Source organism: Ambystoma mexicanum, unplaced genomic scaffold (assembly GCF_040938575.1).
Source record: "Ambystoma mexicanum isolate Mex_15411 unplaced genomic scaffold, UKY_AmexF1_1 Mex_scaf1, whole genome shotgun sequence".
Classification (NCBI taxonomy): domain Eukaryota; kingdom Metazoa; phylum Chordata; class Amphibia; order Caudata; family Ambystomatidae; genus Ambystoma; species Ambystoma mexicanum.
In genome coordinates this window covers 2,295,564-2,315,164 of record NW_027182324.1, presented here as the reverse complement: position 1 = coordinate 2,315,164, position 19,601 = coordinate 2,295,564, and the positions used below count along the sequence as shown (strand labels likewise).

Below are 19,601 nucleotides of genomic sequence, written 5' to 3'. Positions count from 1 at the left end.
TATGACTCTAAGGTAGTGGAGTCCAGAATTCTTGGATGCTTTGCCAACATTTCAAGCCTGACTGTGCTTCTAAATAGCATGAAATAACAATCTTTGTACAAAGTTTTAATATTGGGGAGACAGATTGGTCGAAAAAAAAGCAGACAGGCGCTGCTGAGATTCGAACTCAGGATCTCCTGTTTACTAGACAGGCGCTTTAACCAACTAAGCCACAGCACCTCTTTTGCATCTGATCTCCTTTCCTTCCTCATGTAATCATTTAGAAGTGAAATCCACTTTTTTTAAGGCTGGGCTTCTGTTGCAATATAACTTTACAAAATGTTTTCCAATTGACTGAAACTCCATTGCACAAAACGAGCATGTCATTAATCGTTGATTTAGAGTGGACTGCATTGCCCAGTGTGTGTATTGGGGAGCACATGTTCGCCTTTACTGGGGAGCAATTTTGCACTCATGAATGTGGCAAAACATTCAAATCCGTAAGTGGGTGAACATTAAAGTCCTAGATGCTGCAAATCTCTATATCTGGATACGGAATGACTGAAAAAAGTTATGTCTCCAGTGTCAAAATGTGTGTAATGCCCTAGTAATTCATTTCCTTTATTGACCAGTGAGGTAGCCATGTATGGAGGTGCTGTAGAGTGAAAATCAAGTTTCAAATGGGCAGTGATCCTTGTGCCTGGATAGCTCAGTCGGTAGAGCATCAGACTTTTAATCTGAGGGTCCAGGGTTCAAGTCCCTGTTCAGGCGTACCTTTGCTTCTTTTACAAAAAATTAAGCAGGAAATATGAATTGCTCATTCTAATATGTGCTATTTCTGATGGCATCGCAACCTTGGGCAATATGACTCTAAGGTAGTGGAGTCCAGAGTTCTTGGATGCTTTGCCAACATTTCAAGCCTGACTGTGCTTCTAAATAGCATGAAACAGCAATCTTTGTACAAAGTTTTAATATTGGGGAGACAGATTGGTTGAAAAAAAAGCAGACAGGCGCTGCTGAGATTCGAACTCAGGATCTCCTGTTTACTAGACAGGCGCTTTAACCAACTAAGCCACAGCACCTTTTTTGCATCTGGTCTCCTTTCCTTCCTCATGTAATCATTTAGAAGTGAAATCCACTTTTTTAAGGCTGGGCTTCTGTTGCAATATAACTTTTCAAAATGTTTTCCAATTGACTGAAACTCCATTGCACAAAACGAGCATGTCATTAATCGTCGATTTAGAGTGGACTGCATTGCCCAGTGTGTGCATTGAGGAGCACATGTTCGTCTTTACTGGGGAGCAAGTTTGCACTCATGAATGTGGCAAAACATTCAAATCCGTAAGTGGGTGAACATTAAAGTCCTAGATGCTGCAAATCTCTATATCTGGATACGGAATGACTGAAAAAAGTTATGTCTCCAGTGTCAAAATGTGTGTAATGCACTAGTAATTCATTTCCTTTATTGACCAGTGAGGTAGCCATGTATGGAGGTGCTGTAGAGTGAAAATCAAGTTTCAAATGGGCAGTGATCCCTGTGCCTGGATAGCTCAGTCGGTAGAGCATCAGACTTTTAATCTGAGGGTCCAGGGTTCAAGTCCCTGTTCAGGCGTATCTTTGCTTCTTTTACAAAAAATTTAGCAGGAAATATGAATTGCTCATTCTAATATGTGCTATTTCTGATGGCATCGCAACCTTGGGCAATATGACTCTAAGGTAGTGGAGTCCAGAATTCTTGGATGCTTTGCCAACATTTCAAGCCTGACTGTGCTTCTAAATAGCATGAAATAACAATCTTTGTACAAAGTTTTAATATTGGGGAGACAGATTGGTCGAAAAAAAAGCAGACAGGCGCTGCTGAGATTCGAACTCAGGATCTCCTGTTTACTAGACAGGCGCTTTAACCAACTAAGCCACAGCACCTCTTTTGCATCTGATCTCCTTTCCTTCCTCATGTAATCATTTAGAAGTGAAATCCACTTTTTTTAAGGCTGGGCTTCTGTTGCAATATAACTTTACAAAATGTTTTCCAATTGACTGAAACTCCATTGCACAAAACGAGCATGTCATTAATCGTTGATTTAGAGTGGACTGCATTGCCCAGTGTGTGTATTGGGGAGCACATGTTCGCCTTTACTGGGGAGCAATTTTGCACTCATGAATGTGGCAAAACATTCAAATCCGTAAGTGGGTGAACATTAAAGTCCTAGATGCTGCAAATCTCTATATCTGGATACGGAATGACTGAAAAAAGTTATGTCTCCAGTGTCAAAATGTGTGTAATGCACTAGTAATTCATTTCCTTTATTGACCAGTGAGGTAGCCATGTATGGAGGTGCTGTAGAGTGAAAATCAAGTTTCAAATGGGCAGTGATCCCTGTGCCTGGATAGCTCAGTCAGTAGAGCATCAGACTTTTAATCTGAGGGTCCAGGGTTCAAGTCCCTGTTCAGGCGTATCTTTGCTTCTTTTACAAAAAATTTAGCAGGAAATATGAATTGCTCATTCTAATATGTGCTATTTCTGATGGCATCGCAACCTTGGGCAATATGACTCTAAGGTAGTGGAGTCCAGAATTCTTGGATGCTTTGCCAACATTTCAAGCCTGACTGTGCTTCTAAATAGCATGAAATAATCTTTGTACAAAGTTTTAATATTGGGGAGACAGATTGGTCAAAAAAAAAGCAGACAGGCGCTGCTGAGATTCGAACTCAGGATCTCCAGTTTACTAGACAGGCGATTTAACCAACTAAGCCACAGCACCTCTTTTGCATCTGATCTCCTGTCCTTCCTCATGTAATCATTTAGAAGTGAAATCCACTTTTTTTAAGGCTGGGCTTCTGTTGCAATATAACTTTACAAAATGTTTTCCAATTGACTGAAACTCCATTGCACAAAACGAGCATGTCATTAATCGTTGATTTAGAGTGGACTGCATTGCCCAGTGTGTGTATTGAGGAGCACATGTTCGCCTTTACTGGGGAGCAATTTTGCACTCATGAATGTGGCAAAACATTCAAATCCGTAAGTGGGTGAACATTAAAGTCCTAGATGCTGCAAATCTCTATATCTGGATACGGAATGACTGAAAAAAGTTATGTCTCCAGTGTCAAAATGTGTGTAATGCACTAGTAATTCATTTCCTTTATTGACCAGTGAGGTAGCCATGTATGGAGGTGCTGTAGAGTGAAAATCAAGTTTCAAATGGGCAGTGATCCTTGTGCCTGGATAGCTCAGTCGGTAGAGCATCAGACTTTTAATCTGAGGGTCCAGGGTTCAAGTCCCTGTTCAGGCGTACCTTTGCTTCTTTTACAAAAAATTAAGCAGGAAATATGAATTGCTCATTCTAATATGTGCTATTTCTGATGGCATCGCAACCTTGGGCAATATGATTCTAAGGTAGTGGAGTCCAGAGTTCTTGGATGCTTTGCCAACATTTCAAGCCTGACTGTGCTTCTAAATAGCATGAAATAGCAATCTTTGTACAAAGTTTTAATATTGGGGAGACAGATTGGTCGAAAAAAAAGCAGACAGGCGCTGCTGAGATTCGAACTCAGGATCTCCTGTTTACTAGACAGGCGCTTTAACCAACTAAGCCACAGCACCTTTTTTGCATCTGGTCTCCTTTCCTTCCTCATGTAATCATTTAGAAGTGAAATCCACTTTTTTAAGGCTGGGCTTCTGTTGCAATATAACTTTTCAAAATGTTTTCCAATTGACTGAAACTCCATTGCACAAAACGAGCATGTCATTAATCGTCGATTTAGAGTGGACTGCATTGCCCAGTGTGTGCATTGAGGAGCACATGTTCGTCTTTACTGGGGAGCAAGTTTGCACTCATGAATGTGGCAAAACATTCAAATCCGTAAGTGGGTGAACATTAAAGTCCTAGATGCTGCAAATCTCTATATCTGGATACGGAATGACTGAAAAAAGTTATGTCTCCAGTGTCAAAATGTGTGTAATGCACTAGTAATTCATTTCCTTTATTGACCAGTGAGGTAGCCATGTATGGAGGTGCTGTAGAGTGAAAATCAAGTTTCAAATGGGCAGTGATCCTTGTGCCTGGATAGCTCAGTCGGTAGAGCATCAGACTTTTAATCTGAGGGTCCAGGGTTCAAGTCCCTGTTCAGGCGTACCATTGCTTCTTTTACAAAAAATTAAGCAGGAAATATGAATTGCTCATTCTAATATGTGCTATTTCTGATGGCATCGCAACCTTGGGCAATATGACTCTAAGGTAGTGGAGTCCAGAGTTCTTGGATGCTTTGCCAACATTTCAAGCCTGACAGTGCTTCTAAATAGCATGAAACAGCAATCTTTGTACAAAGTTTTAATATTGGGGAGACAGATTGGTCGAAAAAAAAGCAGACAGGCGCTGCTGAGATTCGAACTCAGGATCTCCTGTTTACTAGACAGGCGCTTTAACCAACTAAGCCACAGCACCTTATTTGCATCTGGTCTCCTTTCCTTCCTCATGTAATCATTTAGAAGTGAAATCCACTTTTTTAAGGCTGGGCTTCTGTTGCAATATAACTTTTCAAAATGTTTTCCAATTGACTGAAACTCCATTGCACAAAACGAGCATGTCATTAATCGTCGATTTAGAGTGGACTGCATTGCCCAGTGTGTGCATTGAGGAGCACATGTTCGTCTTTACTGGGGAGCAAGTTTGCAGTCATGAATGTGGCAAAACATTCAAATCCGTAAGTGGGTGAACATTAAAGTCCTAGATGCTGCAAATCTCTATATCTGGATACGGAATGACTGAAAAAAGTTATGTCTCCAGTGTCAAAATGTGTGTAATGCACTAGTAATTCATTTCCTTTATTGACCAGTGAGGTAGCCATGTATGGAGGTGCTGTAGAGTGAAAATCAAGTTTCAAATGGGCAGTGATCCCTGTACCTGGATAGCTCAGTCGGTAGAGCATCAGACTTTTAATCTGAGGGTCCAGGGTTCAAGTCCCTGTTCAGGCGTACCTTTGCTTCTTTTACAAAAAATTAAGCAGGAAATATGAATTGCTCATTCTAATATGTGCTATTTCTGATGGCATCGCAACCTTGGGCAATATGACTCTAAGGTAGTGGAGTCCAGAGTTCTTGGATGCTTTGCCAACATTTCAAGCCTCACTGTGCTTCTAAATAGCATGAAATAGCAATCTTTGTACAAAGTTTTAATATTGGGGAGACAGATTGGTCGAAAAAAAAGCAGACAGGCGCTGCTGAGATTCGAACTCAGGATCTCCTGTTTACTAGACAGGCGCTTTAACCAACTAAGCCACAGCACCCTTTTTGCATCTGGTCTCCTTTCCTTCCTCATGTAATCATTTAGAAGTGAAATCCACTTTTTTAAGGCTGGGCTTCTGTTGCAATATAACTTTTCAAAATGTTTTCCAATTGACTGAAACTCCATTGCACAAAACGAGCATGTCATTAATCGTCGATTTAGAGTGGACTGCATTGCCCAGTGTGTGCATTGAGGAGCACATGTTCGTCTTTACTGGGGAGCAAGTTTGCACTCATGAATGTGGCAAAACATTCAAATCCGTAAGTGGGTGAACATTAAAGTCCTAGATGCTGCAAATCTCTATATCTGGATACGGAATGACTGAAAAAAGTTATGTCTCCAGTGTCAAAATGTGTGTAATGCACTAGTAATTCATTTCCTTTATTGACCAGTGAGGTAGCCATGTATGGAGGTGCTGTAGAGTGAAAATCAAGTTTCAAATAGGCAGTGATCCCTGTGCCTGGATAGCTCAGTCGGTAGAGCATCAGACTTTTAATCTGAGGGTCCAGGGTTCAAGTCCCTGTTCAGGCGTATCTTTGCTTCTTTTACAAAAAATTTAGCAGGAAATATGAATTGCTCATTCTAATATGTGCTATTTCTGATGGCATCGCAACCTTGGGCAATATGACTCTAAGGTAGTGGAGTCCAGAATTCTTGGATGCTTTGCCAACATTTCAAGCCTGACTGTGCTTCTAAATAGCATGAAATAACAATCTTTGTACAAAGTTTTAATATTGGGGAGACAGATTGGTCGAAAAAAAAGCAGAGAGGGGCTGTTGAGATTCGAACTCAGGATCTCCTGTTTACTAGACAGGCGCTTTAACCAACTAAGCCACAGCACCTCTTTTGCATCTGATCTCCTTTCCTTCCTCATGTAATCATTTAGAAGTGAAATCCACTTTTTTTAAGGCTGGGCTTCTGTTGCAATATAACTTTACAAAATGTTTTCCAATTGACTGAAACTCCATTGCACAAAACGAGCATGTCATTAATCGTTGATTTAGAGTGGACTGCATTGCCCAGTGTGTGTATTGAGGAGCACATGTTCGCCTTTACTGGGGAGCAATTTTGCACTCATGAATGTGGCAAAACATTCAAATCCGTAAGTGGGTGAACATTAAAGTCCTAGATGCTGCAAATCTCTATATCTGGATACGGAATGACTGAAAAAAGTTATGTCTCCAGTGTCAAAATGTGTGCAATGCACTAGTAATTCATTTCCTTTATTGACCAGTGAGGTAGCCATGTATGGAGGTGCTGTAGAGTGAAAATCAAGTTTCAAATGGGCAGTGATCCCTGTGCCTGGATAGCTCAGTCGGTAGAGCATCAGACTTTTAATCTGAGGGTCCAGGGTTCAAGTCCCTGTTCAGGCGTACCTTTGCTTCTTTTACAAAAAATTAAGCAGGAAATATGAATTGCTCATTCTAATATGTGCTATTTCTGATGGCATCGCAACCTTGGGCAATATGACTCTAAGGTAGTGGAGTCCAGAGTTCTTGGATGCTTTGCCAACATTTCAAGCCTGACTGTGCTTCTAAATAGCATGAAACAGCAATCTTTGTACAAAGTTTTAATATTGGGGAGACAGATTGGTCGAAAAAAAAGCAGACAGGCGCTGCTGAGATTCAAACTCAGGATCTCCTGTTTACTAGACAGGCGCTTTAACCAACTAAGCCACAGCACCTTTTTTGCATCTGGTCTCCTTTCCTTCCTCATGTAATCATTTAGAAGTGAAATCCACTTTTTTAAGGCTGGGCTTCTGTTGCAATATAACTTTTCAAAATGTTTTCCAATTGACTGAAACTCCATTGCACAAAACGAGCATGTCATTAATCGTCGATTTAGAGTGGACTGCATTGCCCAGTGTGTGCATTGAGGAGCACATGTTCGTCTTTACTGGGGAGCAAGTTTGCACTCATGAATGTGGCAAAACATTCAAATCCGTAAGTGGGTGAACATTAAAGTCCTAGATGCTGCAAATCTCTATATCTGGATACGGAATGACTGAAAAAAGTTATGTCTCCAGTGTCAAAATGTGTGTAATGCACTAGTAATTCATTTCCTTTATTGACCAGTGAGGTAGCCATGTATGGAGGTGCTGTAGAGTGAAAATCAAGTTTCAAATGGGCAGTGATCCCTGTGCCTGGATAGCTCAGTCGGTAGAGCATCAGACTTTTAATCTGAGGGTCCAGGGTTCAAGTCCCTGCTCAGGCGTACCTTTGCTTCTTTTACAAAAAATTAAGCAGGAAATATGAATTGCTCATTCTAATATGTGCTGTTTCTGATGGCATCGCAACCTTGGGCAATATGACTCTAAGGTAGTGGAGTCCAGAGTTCTTGGATGCTTTGCCAACATTTCAAGCCTGACTGTGCTTCTAAATAGCATGAAATAGCAGTCTTTGTACAAAGTTTTAATATTGGGGAGACAGATTGGTCGAAAAAAAAGCAGACAGGCGCTGCTGAGATTCGAACTCAGGATCTCCTGTTTACTAGACAGGCGCTTTAACCAACTAAGCCACAGCACCTTTTTTGCATCTGGTCTCCTTTCCTTCCTCATGTAATCAATCAGAAGTGAAATCCACTTTTTTAAGGCTGGGCTTCTGTTGCAATATAACTTTTCAAAATGTTTTCCAATTGACTGAAACTCCATTGCACAAAACGAGCATGTCATTAATCGTCGATTTAGAGTGGACTACATTGCCCAGTGTGTGCATTGAGGAGCACATGTTCGTCTTTACTGGGGAGCAAGTTTGCACTCATGAATGTGGCAAAACATTCAAATCCGTTAGTGGGTGAACATTAAAGTCCTAGATGCTGCAAATCTCTATATCTGGATACGGAATGACTGAAAAAAGTTATGTCTCCAGTGTCAAAATGTGTGTAATGCACTAGTAATTCATTTCCTTTATTGACCAGTGAGGTAGCCATGTATGGAGGTGCTGTAGAGTGAAAATCAAGTTTCAAATGGGCAGTGATCCTTGTGCCTGGATAGCTCAGTCGGTAGAGCATCAGACTTTTAATCTGAGGGTCCAGGGTTCAAGTCCCTGTTCAGGCGTACCTTTGCTTCTTTTACAAAAAATTAAGCAGGAAATATGAATTGCTCATTCTAATATGTGCTATTTCTGATGGCATCGCAACCTTGGGCAATATGACTCTAAGGTAGTGGAGTCCAGAGTTCTTGGATGCTTTGCCAACATTTCAAGCCTGACTGTGCTTCTAAATAGCATGAAACAGCAATCTTTGTACAAAGTTTTAATATTGGGGAGACAGTTTGGTCGAAAAAAAAGCAGACAGGCGCTGCTGAGATTCGAACTCAGGATCTCCTGTTTACTAGACAGGCGCTTTAACCAACTAAGCCACAGCACCTTTTTTGCATCTGGTCTCCTTTCCTTCCTCATGTAATCATTTAGAAGTGAAATCCACTTTTTTTAAGGCTGGGCTTCTGTTGCAATATAACTTTTCAAAATGTTTTCCAATTGACTGAAACTCCATTGCACAAAACGAGCATGTCATTAATCGTCGATTTAGAGTGGACTGCATTGCCCAGTGTGTGCATTGAGGAGCACATGTTCGTCTTTACTGGGGAGCAAGTTTGCACTCATGAATGTGGCAAAACATTCAAATCCGTAAGTGGGTGAACATTAAAGTCCTAGATGCTGCAAATCTCTATATCTGGATACGGAATGACTGAAAAAAGTTATGTCTCCAGTGTCAAAATGTGTGTAATGCACTAGTAATTCATTTCCTTTATTGACCAGTGAGGTAGCCATGTATGGAGGTGCTGTAGAGTGAAAATCAAGTTTCAAATGGGCAGTGATCCCTGTGCCTGGATAGCTCAGTCGGTAGAGCATCAGACTTTTAATCTGAGGGTCAAGGGTTCAAGTCCCTGTTCAGGCGTATCTTTGCTTCTTTTACAAAAAATTTAGCAGGAAATATGAATTGCTCATTCTAATATGTGCTATTTCTGATGGCATCGCAACCTTGGGCAATATGACTCTAAGGTAGTGGAGTGCAGAATTCTTGGATGCTTTGCCAACATTTCAAGCCTGACTGTGCTTCTAAATAGCATGAAATAACAATCTTTGTACAAAGTTTTAATATTGGGGAGACAGATTGGTCGAAAAAAAAGCAGACAGGCGCTGCTGAGATTCGAACTCAGGATCTCCTGTTTACTAGACAGGCGCTTTAACCAACTAAGCCACAGCACCTTTTTTGCATCTGGTCTCCTTTCCTTCCTCATGTAATCATTTAGAAGTGAAATCCACTTTTTTAACGCTGGGCTTCTGTTGCAATATAACTTTTCAAAATGTTTTCCAATTGACTGAAACTCCATTGCACAAAACGAGCATGTCATTAATCGTCGATTTAGAGTGGACTGCATTGCCCAGTGTGTGCATTGAGGAGCACATGTTCGTCTTTACTGGGGAGCAAGTTTGCACTCATGAATGTGGCAAAACATTCAAATCCGTAAGTGGGTGAACATTAAAGTCCTAGATGCTGCAAATCTCTATATCTGGATACGGAATGACTGAAAAAAGTTATGTCTCCAGTGTCAAAATGTGTGTAATGCACTAGTAATTCATTTCCTTTATTGACCAGTGAGGTAGCCATGTATGGAGGTGCTGTAGAGTGAAAATCAAGTTTCAAATGGGCAGTGATCCCTGTGCCTGGATAGCTCAGTCGGTAGAGCATCAGACTTTTAATCTAAGGGTCCAGGGTTCAAGTCCCTGTTCAGGCGTATCTTTGCTTCTTTTACAAAAAATTAAGCAGGAAATATGAATTGCTCATTCTAATATGTGCTATTTCTGATGGCATCGCAACCTTGGGCAATATGACTCTAAGGTAGTGGAGTCCAGAGTTCTTGGATGCTTTGCCAACATTTCAAGCCTGACTGTGCTTCTAAATAGCATGAAATAACAATCTTTGTACAAAGTTTTAATATTGGGGAGACAGATTGGTCGAAAAAAAAGCAGACAGGCGCTGCTGAGATTCGAACTCAGGATCTCCTGTTTACTAGACAGGCGCTTTAACCAACTAAGCCACAGCACCTCTTTTGCATCTGATCTCCTTTCCTTCCTCATGTAATCATTTAGAAGTGAAATCCACTTTTTTTAAGGCTGGGCTTCTGTTGCAATATAACTTTACAAAATGTTTTCCAATTGACTGAAACTCCATTGCACAAAACGAGCATGTCATTAATCGTTGATTTAGAGTGGACTGCATTGCCCAGTGTGTGTATTGAGGAGCACATGTTCGCCTTTACTGGGGAGCAAGTTTTCACTCATGAATGTGGCAAAACATTCAAATCCGTAAGTGGGTGAACATTAAAGTCCTAGATGCTGCAAATCTCTATATCTGGATACGGAATGACTGAAAAAAGTTATGTCTCCAGTGTCAAAATGTGTGTAATGCACTAGTAATTCATTTCCTTTATTGACCAGTGAGGTAGCCATGTATGGAGGTGCTGTAGAGTGAAAATCAAGTTTCAAATGGGCAGTGATCCTTGTGCCTGGATAGCTCAGTCGGTAGAGCATCAGACTTTTAATCTGAGGGTCCAGGGTTCAAGTCCCTGTTCAGGCGTACCATTGCTTCTTTTACAAAAAATTAAGCAGGAAATATGAATTGCTCATTCTAATATGTGCTATTTCTGATGGCATCGCAACCTTGGGCAATATGACTCTAAGGTAGTGGAGTCCAGAGTTCTTGGATGCTTTGCCAACATTTCAAGCCTGACTGTGCTTCTAAATAGCATGAAACAGCAATCTTTGTACAAAGTTTTAATATTGGGGAGACAGATTGGTCGAAAAAAAAGCAGACAGGCGCTGCTGAGATTCGAACTCAGGATCTCCTGTTTACTAGACAGGCGCTTTAACCAACTAAGCCACAGCACCTTTTTTGCATCTGGTCTCCTTTCCTTCCTCATGTAATCATTTAGAAGCGAAATCCACTTTTTTAAGGCTGGGCTTCTGTTGCAATATAACTTTTCAAAATGTTTTCCAATTGACTGAAACTCCATTGCACAAAACGAGCATGTCATTAATCGTCGATTTAGAGTGGACTGCATTGCCCAGTGTGTGCATTGAGGAGCACATGTTCGTCTTTACTGGGGAGCAAGTTTGCACTCATGAATGTGGCAAAACATTCAAATCCGTAAGTGGGTGAACATTAAAGTCCTAGATGCTGCAAATCTCTATATCTGGATACGGAATGACTGAAAAAAGTTATGTCTCCAGTGTCAAAATGTGTGTAATGCACTAGTAATTCATTTCCTTTATTGACCAGTGAGGTAGCCATGTATGGAGGTGCTGTAGAGTGAAAATCAAGTTTCAAATGGGCAGTGATCCCTGTGCCTGGATAGCTCAGTCGGTAGAGCATCAGACTTTTAATCTGAGGGTCCAGGGTTCAAGTCCCTGTTCAGGCGTATCTTTGCTTCTTTTACAAAAAATTTAGCAGGAAATATGAATTGCTCATTCTAATATGTGCTATTTCTGATGGCATCGCAACCTTGGGCAATATGACTCTAAGGTAGTGGAGTCCAGAATTCTTGGATGCTTTGCCAACATTTCAAGCCTGACTGTGCTTCTAAATAGCATGAAATAACAATCTTTGTACAAAGTTTTAATATTGGGGAGACAGATTGGTCGAAAAAAAAGCAGACAGGCGCTGCTGAGATTCGAACTCAGGATCTCCTGTTTACTAGACAGGCGCTTTAACCAACTAAGCCACAGCACCTCTTTTGCATCTGATCTCCTTTCCTTCCTCATGTAATCATTTAGAAGTGAAATCCACTTTTTTTAAGGCTGGGCTTCTGTTGCAATATAACTTTACAAAATGTTTTCCAATTGACTGAAACTCCATTGCACAAAACGAGCATGTCATTAATCGTTGATTTAGAGTGGACTGCATTGCCCAGTGTGTGTATTGGGGAGCACATGTTCGCCTTTACTGGGGAGCAATTTTGCACTCATGAATGTGGCAAAACATTCAAATCCGTAAGTGGGTGAACATTAAAGTCCTAGATGCTGCAAATCTCTATATCTGGATACGGAATGACTGAAAAAAGTTATGTCTCCAGTGTCAAAATGTGTGTAATGCCCTAGTAATTCATTTCCTTTATTGACCAGTGAGGTAGCCATGTATGGAGGTGCTGTAGAGTGAAAATCAAGTTTCAAATGGGCAGTGATCCTTGTGCCTGGATAGCTCAGTCGGTAGAGCATCAGACTTTTAATCTGAGGGTCCAGGGTTCAAGTCCCTGTTCAGGCGTACCTTTGCTTCTTTTACAAAAAATTAAGCAGGAAATATGAATTGCTCATTCTAATATGTGCTATTTCTGATGGCATCGCAACCTTGGGCAATATGACTCTAAGGTAGTGGAGTCCAGAGTTCTTGGATGCTTTGCCAACATTTCAAGCCTGACTGTGCTTCTAAATAGCATGAAACAGCAATCTTTGTACAAAGTTTTAATATTGGGGAGACAGATTGGTCGAAAAAAAAGCAGACAGGCGCTGCTGAGATTCGAACTCAGGATCTCCTGTTTACTAGACAGGCGCTTTAACCAACTAAGCCACAGCACCTTTTTTGCATCTGGTCTCCTTTCCTTCCTCATGTAATCATTTAGAAGTGAAATCCACTTTTTTAAGGCTGGGCTTCTGTTGCAATATAACTTTTCAAAATGTTTTCCAATTGACTGAAACTCCATTGCACAAAACGAGCATGTCATTAATCGTCGATTTAGAGTGGACTGCATTGCCCAGTGTGTGCATTGAGGAGCACATGTTCGTCTTTACTGGGGAGCAAGTTTGCACTCATGAATGTGGCAAAACATTCAAATCCGTAAGTGGGTGAACATTAAAGTCCTAGATGCTGCAAATCTCTATATCTGGATACGGAATGACTGAAAAAAGTTATGTCTCCAGTGTCAAAATGTGTGTAATGCACTAGTAATTCATTTCCTTTATTGACCAGTGAGGTGGCCATGTATGGAGGTGCTGTAGAGTGAAAATCAAGTTTCAAATGGGCAGTGATCCCTGTGCCTGGATAGCTCAGTCGGTAGAGCATCAGACTTTTAATCTGAGGGTCCAGGGTTCAAGTCCCTGTTCAGGCGTATCTTTGCTTCTTTTACAAAAAATTTAGCAGGAAATATGAATTGCTCATTCTAATATGTGCTATTTCTGATGGCATCGCAACCTTGGGCAATATGACTCTAAGGTAGTGGAGTCCAGAATTCTTGGATGCTTTGCCAACATTTCAAGCCTGACTGTGCTTCTAAATAGCATGAAATAACAATCTTTGTACAAAGTTTTAATATTGGGGAGACAGATTGGTCGAAAAAAAAGCAGACAGGCGCTGCTGAGATTCGAACTCAGGATCTCCTGTTTACTAGACAGGCGCTTTAACCAACTAAGCCACAGCACCTCTTTTGCATCTGATCTCCTTTCCTTCCTCATGTAATCATTTAGAAGTGAAATCCACTTTTTTTAAGGCTGGGCTTCTGTTGCAATATAACTTTACAAAATGTTTTCCAATTGACTGAAACTCCATTGCACAAAACGAGCATGTCATTAATCGTTGATTTAGAGTGGACTGCATTGCCCAGTGTGTGTATTGGGGAGCACATGTTCGCCTTTACTGGGGAGCAATTTTGCACTCATGAATGTGGCAAAACATTCAAATCCGTAAGTGGGTGAACATTAAAGTCCTAGATGCTGCAAATCTCTATATCTGGATACGGAATGACTGAAAAAAGTTATGTCTCCAGTGTCAAAATGTGTGTAATGCACTAGTAATTCATTTCCTTTATTGACCAGTGAGGTAGCCATGTATGGAGGTGCTGTAGAGTGAAAATCAAGTTTCAAATGGGCAGTGATCCCTGTGCCTGGATAGCTCAGTCGGTAGAGCATCAGACTTTTAATCTGAGGGTCCAGGGTTCAAGTCCCTGTTCAGGCGTATCTTTGCTTCTTTTACAAAAAATTTAGCAGGAAATATGAATTGCTCATTCTAATATGTGCTATTTCTGATGGCATCGCAACCTTGGGCAATGTGACTCTAAGGTAGTGGAGTCCAGAATTCTTGGATGCTTTGCCAACATTTCAAGCCTGACTGTGCTTCTAAATAGCATGAAATAATCTTTGTACAAAGTTTTAATATTGGGGAGACAGATTGGTCAAAAAAAAAGCAGACAGGCGCTGCTGAGATTCGAACTCAGGATCTCCAGTTTACTAGACAGGCGCTTTAACCAACTAAGCCACAGCACCTCTTTTGCATCTGATCTCCTGTCCTTCCTCATGTAATCATTTAGAAGTGAAATCCACTTTTTTTAAGGCTGGGCTTCTGTTGCAATATAACTTTACAAAATGTTTTCCAATTGACTGAAACTCCATTGCACAAAACGAGCATGTCATTAATCGTTGACTTAGAGTGGACTGCATTGCCCAGTGTGTGTATTGAGGAGCACATGTTCGCCTTTACTGGGGAGCAATTTTGCACTCATGAATGTGGCAAAACATTCAAATCCGTAAGTGGGTGAACATTAAAGTCCTAGATGCTGCAAATCTCTATATCTGGATACGGAATGACTGAAAAAAGTTATGTCTCCAGTGTCAAAATGTGTGTAATGCACTAGTAATTCATTTCCTTTATTGACCAGTGAGGTAGCCATGTATGGAGGTGCTGTAGAGTGAAAATCAAGTTTCAAATGGGCAGTGATCCCTGTGCCTGGATAGCTCAGTCGGTAGAGCATCAGACTTTTAATCTGAGGGTCCAGGGTTCAAGTCCCTGTTCAGGCGTATCTTTGCTTCTTTTACAAAAAATTTAGCAGGAAATATGAATTGCTCATTCTAATATGTGCTATTTCTGATGGCATCGCAACCTTGGGCAATATGACTCTAAGGTAGTGGAGTCCAGAATTCTTGGATGCTTTGCCAACATTTCAAGCCTGACTGTGCTTCTAAATAGCATGAAATAACAATCTTTGTACAAAGTTTTAATATTGGGGAGACAGATTGGTCGAAAAAAAAGCAGACAGGCGCTGCTGAGATTCGAACTCAAGATCTCCTGTTTACTAGACAGGCGCTTTAACCAACTAAGCCACAGCACCTCTTTTGCATCTGATCTCCTTTCCTTCCTCATGTAATCATTTAGAAGTGAAATCCACTTTTTTTAAGGCTGGGCTTCTGTTGCAATATAACTTTACAAAATGTTTTCCAATTGACTGAAACTCCATTGCACAAAACGAGCATGTCATTAATCGTTGATTTAGAGTGGACTGCATTGCCCAGTGTGTGTATTGGGGAGCACATGTTCGCCTTTACTGGGGAGCAATTTTGCACTCATGAATGTGGCAAAACATTCAAATCCGTAAGTGGGTGAACATTAAAGTCCTAGATGCTGCAAATCTCTATATCTGGATACGGAATGACTGAAAAAAGTTATGTCTCCAGTGTCAAAATGTGTGTAATGCCCTAGTAATTCATTTCCTTTATTGACCAGTGAGGTAGCCATGTATGGAGGTGCTGTAGAGTGAAAATCAAGTTTCAAATGGGCAGTGATCCTTGTGCCTGGATAGCTCAGTCGGTAGAGCATCAGACTTTTAATCTGAGGGTCCAGGGTTCAAGTCCCTGTTCAGGCGTACCTTTGCTTCTTTTACAAAAAATTAAGCAGGAAATATGAATTGCTCATTCTAATATGTGCTATTTCTGATGGCATCGCAACCTTGGGCAATATGACTCTAAGGTAGTGGAGTCCAGAGTTCTTGGATGCTTTGCCAACATTTCAAGCCTGACTGTGCTTCTAAATAGCATGAAACAGCAATCTTTGTACAAAGTTTTAATATTGGGGAGACAGATTGGTCGAAAAAAAAGCAGACAGGCGCTGCTGAGATTCGAACTCAGGATCTCCTGTTTACTAGACAGGCGCTTTAACCAACTAAGCCACAGCACCTTTTTTGCATCTGGTCTCCTTTCCTTCCTCATGTAATCATTTAGAAGTGAAATCCACTTTTTTAAGGCTGGGCTTCTGTTGCAATATAACTTTTCAAAATGTTTTCCAATTGACTGAAACTCCATTGCACAAAACGAGCATGTCATTAATCGTCGATTTAGAGTGGACTGCATTGCCCAGTGTGTGCATTGAGGAGCACATGTTCGTCTTTACTGGGGAGCAAGTTTGCACTCATGAATGTGGCAAAACATTCAAATCCGTAAGTGGGTGAACATTAAAGTCCTAGATGCTGCAAATCTCTATATCTGGATACGGAATGACTGAAAAAAGTTATGTCTCCAGTGTCAAAATGTGTGTAATGCACTAGTAATTCATTTCCTTTATTGACCAGTGAGGTAGCCATGTATGGAGGTGCTGTAGAGTGAAAATCAAGTTTCAAATGGGCAGTGATCCCTGTGCCTGGATAGCTCAGTCGGTAGAGCATCAGACTTTTAATCTGAGGGTCCAGGGTTCAAGTCCCTGTTCAGGCGTATCTTTGCTTCTTTTACAAAAAATTTAGCAGGAAATATGAATTGCTCATTCTAATATGTGCTATTTCTGATGGCATCGCAACCTTGGGCAATATGACTCTAAGGTAGTGGAGTCCAGAATTCTTGGATGCTTTGCCAACATTTCAAGCCTGACTGTGCTTCTAAATAGCATGAAATAACAATCTTTGTACAAAGTTTTAATATTGGGGAGACAGATTGGTCGAAAAAAAAGCAGACAGGCGCTGCTGAGATTCGAACTCAGGATCTCCTGTTTACTAGACAGGCGCTTTAACCAACTAAGCCACAGCACCTCTTTTGCATCTGATCTCCTTTCCTTCCTCATGTAATCATTTAGAAGTGAAATCCACTTTTTTTAAGGCTGGGCTTCTGTTGCAATATAACTTTACAAAATGTTTTCCAATTGACTGAAACTCCATTGCACAAAACGAGCATGTCATTAATCGTTGATTTAGAGTGGACTGCATTGCCCAGTGTGTGTATTGGGGAGCACATGTTCGCCTTTACTGGGGAGCAATTTTGCACTCATGAATGTGGCAAAACATTCAAATCCGTAAGTGGGTGAACATTAAAGTCCTAGATGCTGCAAATCTCTATATCTGGATACGGAATGACTGAAAAAAGTTATGTCTCCAGTGTCAAAATGTGTGTAATGCACTAGTAATTCATTTCCTTTATTGACCAGTGAGGTAGCCATGTATGGAGGTGCTGTAGAGTGAAAATCAAGTTTCAAATGGGCAGTGATCCCTGTGCCTGGATAGCTCAGTCAGTAGAGCATCAGACTTTTAATCTGAGGGTCCAGGGTTCAAGTCCCTGTTCAGGCGTATCTTTGCTTCTTTTACAAAAAATTTAGCAGGAAATATGAATTGCTCATTCTAATATGTGCTATTTCTGATGGCATCGCAACCTTGGGCAATATGACTCTAAGGTAGTGGAGTCCAGAATTCTTGGATGCTTTGCCAACATTTCAAGCCTGACTGTGCTTCTAAATAGCATGAAATAATCTTTGTACAAAGTTTTAATATTGGGGAGACAGATTGGTCAAAAAAAAAGCAGACAGGCGCTGCTGAGATTCGAACTCAGGATCTCCAGTTTACTAGACAGGCGCTTTAACCAACTAAGCCACAGCACCTCTTTTGCATCTGATCTCCTGTCCTTCCTCATGTAATCATTTAGAAGTGAAATCCACTTTTTTTAAGGCTGGGCTTCTGTTGCAATATAACTTTACAAAATGTTTTCCAATTGACTGAAACTCCATTGCACAAAACGAGCATGTCATTAATCGTTGATTTAGAGTGGACTGCATTGCCCAGTGTGTGTATTGAGGAGCACATGTTCGCCTTTACTGGGGAGCAATTTTGCACTCATGAATGTGGCAAAACATTCAAATCCGTAAGTGGGTGAACATTAAAGTCCTAGAAGCTGCAAATCTCTATATCTGGATACGGAATGACTGAAAAAAGTTATGTCTCCAGTGTCAAAATGTGTGTAATGCACTAGTAATTCATTTCCTTTATTGACCAGTGAGGTAGCCATGTATGGAGGTGCTGTAGAGTGAAAATCAAGTTTCAAATGGGCAGTGATCCTTGTGCCTGGATAGCTCAGTCGGTAGAGCATCAGACTTTTAATCTGAGGGTCCAGGGTTCAAGTCCCTGTTCAGGCGTACCTTTGCTTCTTTTACAAAAAATTAAGCAGGAAATATGAATTGCTCATTCTAATATGTGCTATTTCTGATGGCATCGCAACCTTGGGCAATATGATTCTAAGGTAGTGGAGTCCAGAGTTCTTGGATGCTTTGCCAACATTTCAAGCCTGACTGTGCTTCTAAATAGCATGAAATAGCAATCTTTGTACAAAGTTTTAATATTGGGGAGACAGATTGGTCGAAAAAAAAGCAGACAGGCGCTGCTGAGATTCGAACTCAGGATCTCCTGTTTACTAGACAGGCGCTTTAACCAACTAAGCCACAGCACCTTTTTTGCATCTGGTCTCCTTTCCTTCCTCATGTAATCATTTAGAAGTGAAATCCACTTTTTTAAGGCTGGGCTTCTGTTGCAATATAACTTTTCAAAATGTTTTCCAATTGACTGAAACTCCATTGCACAAAACGAGCATGTCATTAATCGTCGATTTAGAGTGGACTGCATTGCCCAGTGTGTGCATTGAGGAGCACATGTTCGTCTTTACTGGGGAGCAAGTTTGCACTCATGAATGTGGCAAAACATTCAAATCCGTAAGTGGGTGAACATTAAAGTCCTAGATGCTGCAAATCTCTATATCTGGATACGGAATGACTGAAAAAAGTTATGTCTCCAGTGTCAAAATGTGTGTAATGCACTAGTAATTCATTTCCTTTATTGACCAGTGAGGTAGCCATGTATGGAGGTGCTGTAGAGTGAAAATCAAGTTTCAAATGGGCAGTGATCCTTGTGCCTGGATAGCTCAGTCGGTAGAGCATCAGACTTTTAATCTGAGGGTCCAGGGTTCAAGTCCCTGTTCAGGCGTACCATTGCTTCTTTTACAAAAAATTAAGCAGGAAATATGAATTGCTCATTCTAATATGTGCTATTTCTGATGGCATCGCAACCTTGGGCAATATGACTCTAAGGTAGTGGAGTCCAGAGTTCTTGGATGCTTTGCCAACATTTCAAGCCTGACAGTGCTTCTAAATAGCATGAAACAGCAATCTTTGTACAAAGTTTTAATATTGGGGAGACAGATTGGTCGAAAAAAAAGCAGACAGGCGCTGCTGAGATTCGAACTCAGGATCTCCTGTTTACTAGACAGGCGCTTTAACCAACTAAGCCACAGCACCTTATTTGCATCTGGTCTCCTTTCCTTCCTCATGTAA

General features: G+C 40.9%; 18 non-coding genes across 18 annotated transcripts; all 18 read right to left on the bottom strand.

Annotated features, from left to right (window-relative positions):
• Positions 1-145: 145 nt before the first annotated feature.
• Positions 146-219, bottom strand: TRNAT-AGU (transfer RNA threonine (anticodon AGU)). Its single transcript has one exon. It is a non-coding gene; the product is annotated as a tRNA-Thr (tRNA).
• Positions 220-987: 768 nt separating this feature from the next.
• On the bottom strand, positions 988-1,061 carry TRNAT-AGU (transfer RNA threonine (anticodon AGU)). The gene has a single exon. It is a non-coding gene; the product is annotated as a tRNA-Thr (tRNA).
• A 767-nt stretch (positions 1,062-1,828) lies between these two features.
• Positions 1,829-1,902, bottom strand: TRNAT-AGU (transfer RNA threonine (anticodon AGU)). Its single transcript has one exon. It is a non-coding gene; the product is annotated as a tRNA-Thr (tRNA).
• Positions 1,903-3,509: 1,607 nt separating this feature from the next.
• TRNAT-AGU (transfer RNA threonine (anticodon AGU)) lies at positions 3,510-3,583 on the bottom strand. Its single transcript has one exon. It is a non-coding gene; the product is annotated as a tRNA-Thr (tRNA).
• Positions 3,584-4,350: 767 nt separating this feature from the next.
• TRNAT-AGU (transfer RNA threonine (anticodon AGU)) lies at positions 4,351-4,424 on the bottom strand. The gene has a single exon. It is a non-coding gene; the product is annotated as a tRNA-Thr (tRNA).
• A 767-nt stretch (positions 4,425-5,191) lies between these two features.
• Positions 5,192-5,265, bottom strand: TRNAT-AGU (transfer RNA threonine (anticodon AGU)). Its single transcript has one exon. It is a non-coding gene; the product is annotated as a tRNA-Thr (tRNA).
• A 2,450-nt stretch (positions 5,266-7,715) lies between these two features.
• TRNAT-AGU (transfer RNA threonine (anticodon AGU)) lies at positions 7,716-7,789 on the bottom strand. Its single transcript has one exon. It is a non-coding gene; the product is annotated as a tRNA-Thr (tRNA).
• Positions 7,790-8,556: 767 nt separating this feature from the next.
• On the bottom strand, positions 8,557-8,630 carry TRNAT-AGU (transfer RNA threonine (anticodon AGU)). Its single transcript has one exon. It is a non-coding gene; the product is annotated as a tRNA-Thr (tRNA).
• A 768-nt stretch (positions 8,631-9,398) lies between these two features.
• TRNAT-AGU (transfer RNA threonine (anticodon AGU)) lies at positions 9,399-9,472 on the bottom strand. The gene has a single exon. It is a non-coding gene; the product is annotated as a tRNA-Thr (tRNA).
• A 767-nt stretch (positions 9,473-10,239) lies between these two features.
• On the bottom strand, positions 10,240-10,313 carry TRNAT-AGU (transfer RNA threonine (anticodon AGU)). The gene has a single exon. It is a non-coding gene; the product is annotated as a tRNA-Thr (tRNA).
• A 768-nt stretch (positions 10,314-11,081) lies between these two features.
• On the bottom strand, positions 11,082-11,155 carry TRNAT-AGU (transfer RNA threonine (anticodon AGU)). The gene has a single exon. It is a non-coding gene; the product is annotated as a tRNA-Thr (tRNA).
• Positions 11,156-11,922: 767 nt separating this feature from the next.
• On the bottom strand, positions 11,923-11,996 carry TRNAT-AGU (transfer RNA threonine (anticodon AGU)). Its single transcript has one exon. It is a non-coding gene; the product is annotated as a tRNA-Thr (tRNA).
• A 768-nt stretch (positions 11,997-12,764) lies between these two features.
• Positions 12,765-12,838, bottom strand: TRNAT-AGU (transfer RNA threonine (anticodon AGU)). The gene has a single exon. It is a non-coding gene; the product is annotated as a tRNA-Thr (tRNA).
• Positions 12,839-13,605: 767 nt separating this feature from the next.
• Positions 13,606-13,679, bottom strand: TRNAT-AGU (transfer RNA threonine (anticodon AGU)). Its single transcript has one exon. It is a non-coding gene; the product is annotated as a tRNA-Thr (tRNA).
• A 2,449-nt stretch (positions 13,680-16,128) lies between these two features.
• TRNAT-AGU (transfer RNA threonine (anticodon AGU)) lies at positions 16,129-16,202 on the bottom strand. Its single transcript has one exon. It is a non-coding gene; the product is annotated as a tRNA-Thr (tRNA).
• A 767-nt stretch (positions 16,203-16,969) lies between these two features.
• TRNAT-AGU (transfer RNA threonine (anticodon AGU)) lies at positions 16,970-17,043 on the bottom strand. The gene has a single exon. It is a non-coding gene; the product is annotated as a tRNA-Thr (tRNA).
• A 1,607-nt stretch (positions 17,044-18,650) lies between these two features.
• TRNAT-AGU (transfer RNA threonine (anticodon AGU)) lies at positions 18,651-18,724 on the bottom strand. Its single transcript has one exon. It is a non-coding gene; the product is annotated as a tRNA-Thr (tRNA).
• Positions 18,725-19,491: 767 nt separating this feature from the next.
• Positions 19,492-19,565, bottom strand: TRNAT-AGU (transfer RNA threonine (anticodon AGU)). The gene has a single exon. It is a non-coding gene; the product is annotated as a tRNA-Thr (tRNA).
• Between the last annotated feature and the right edge of the window lie 36 nt (positions 19,566-19,601).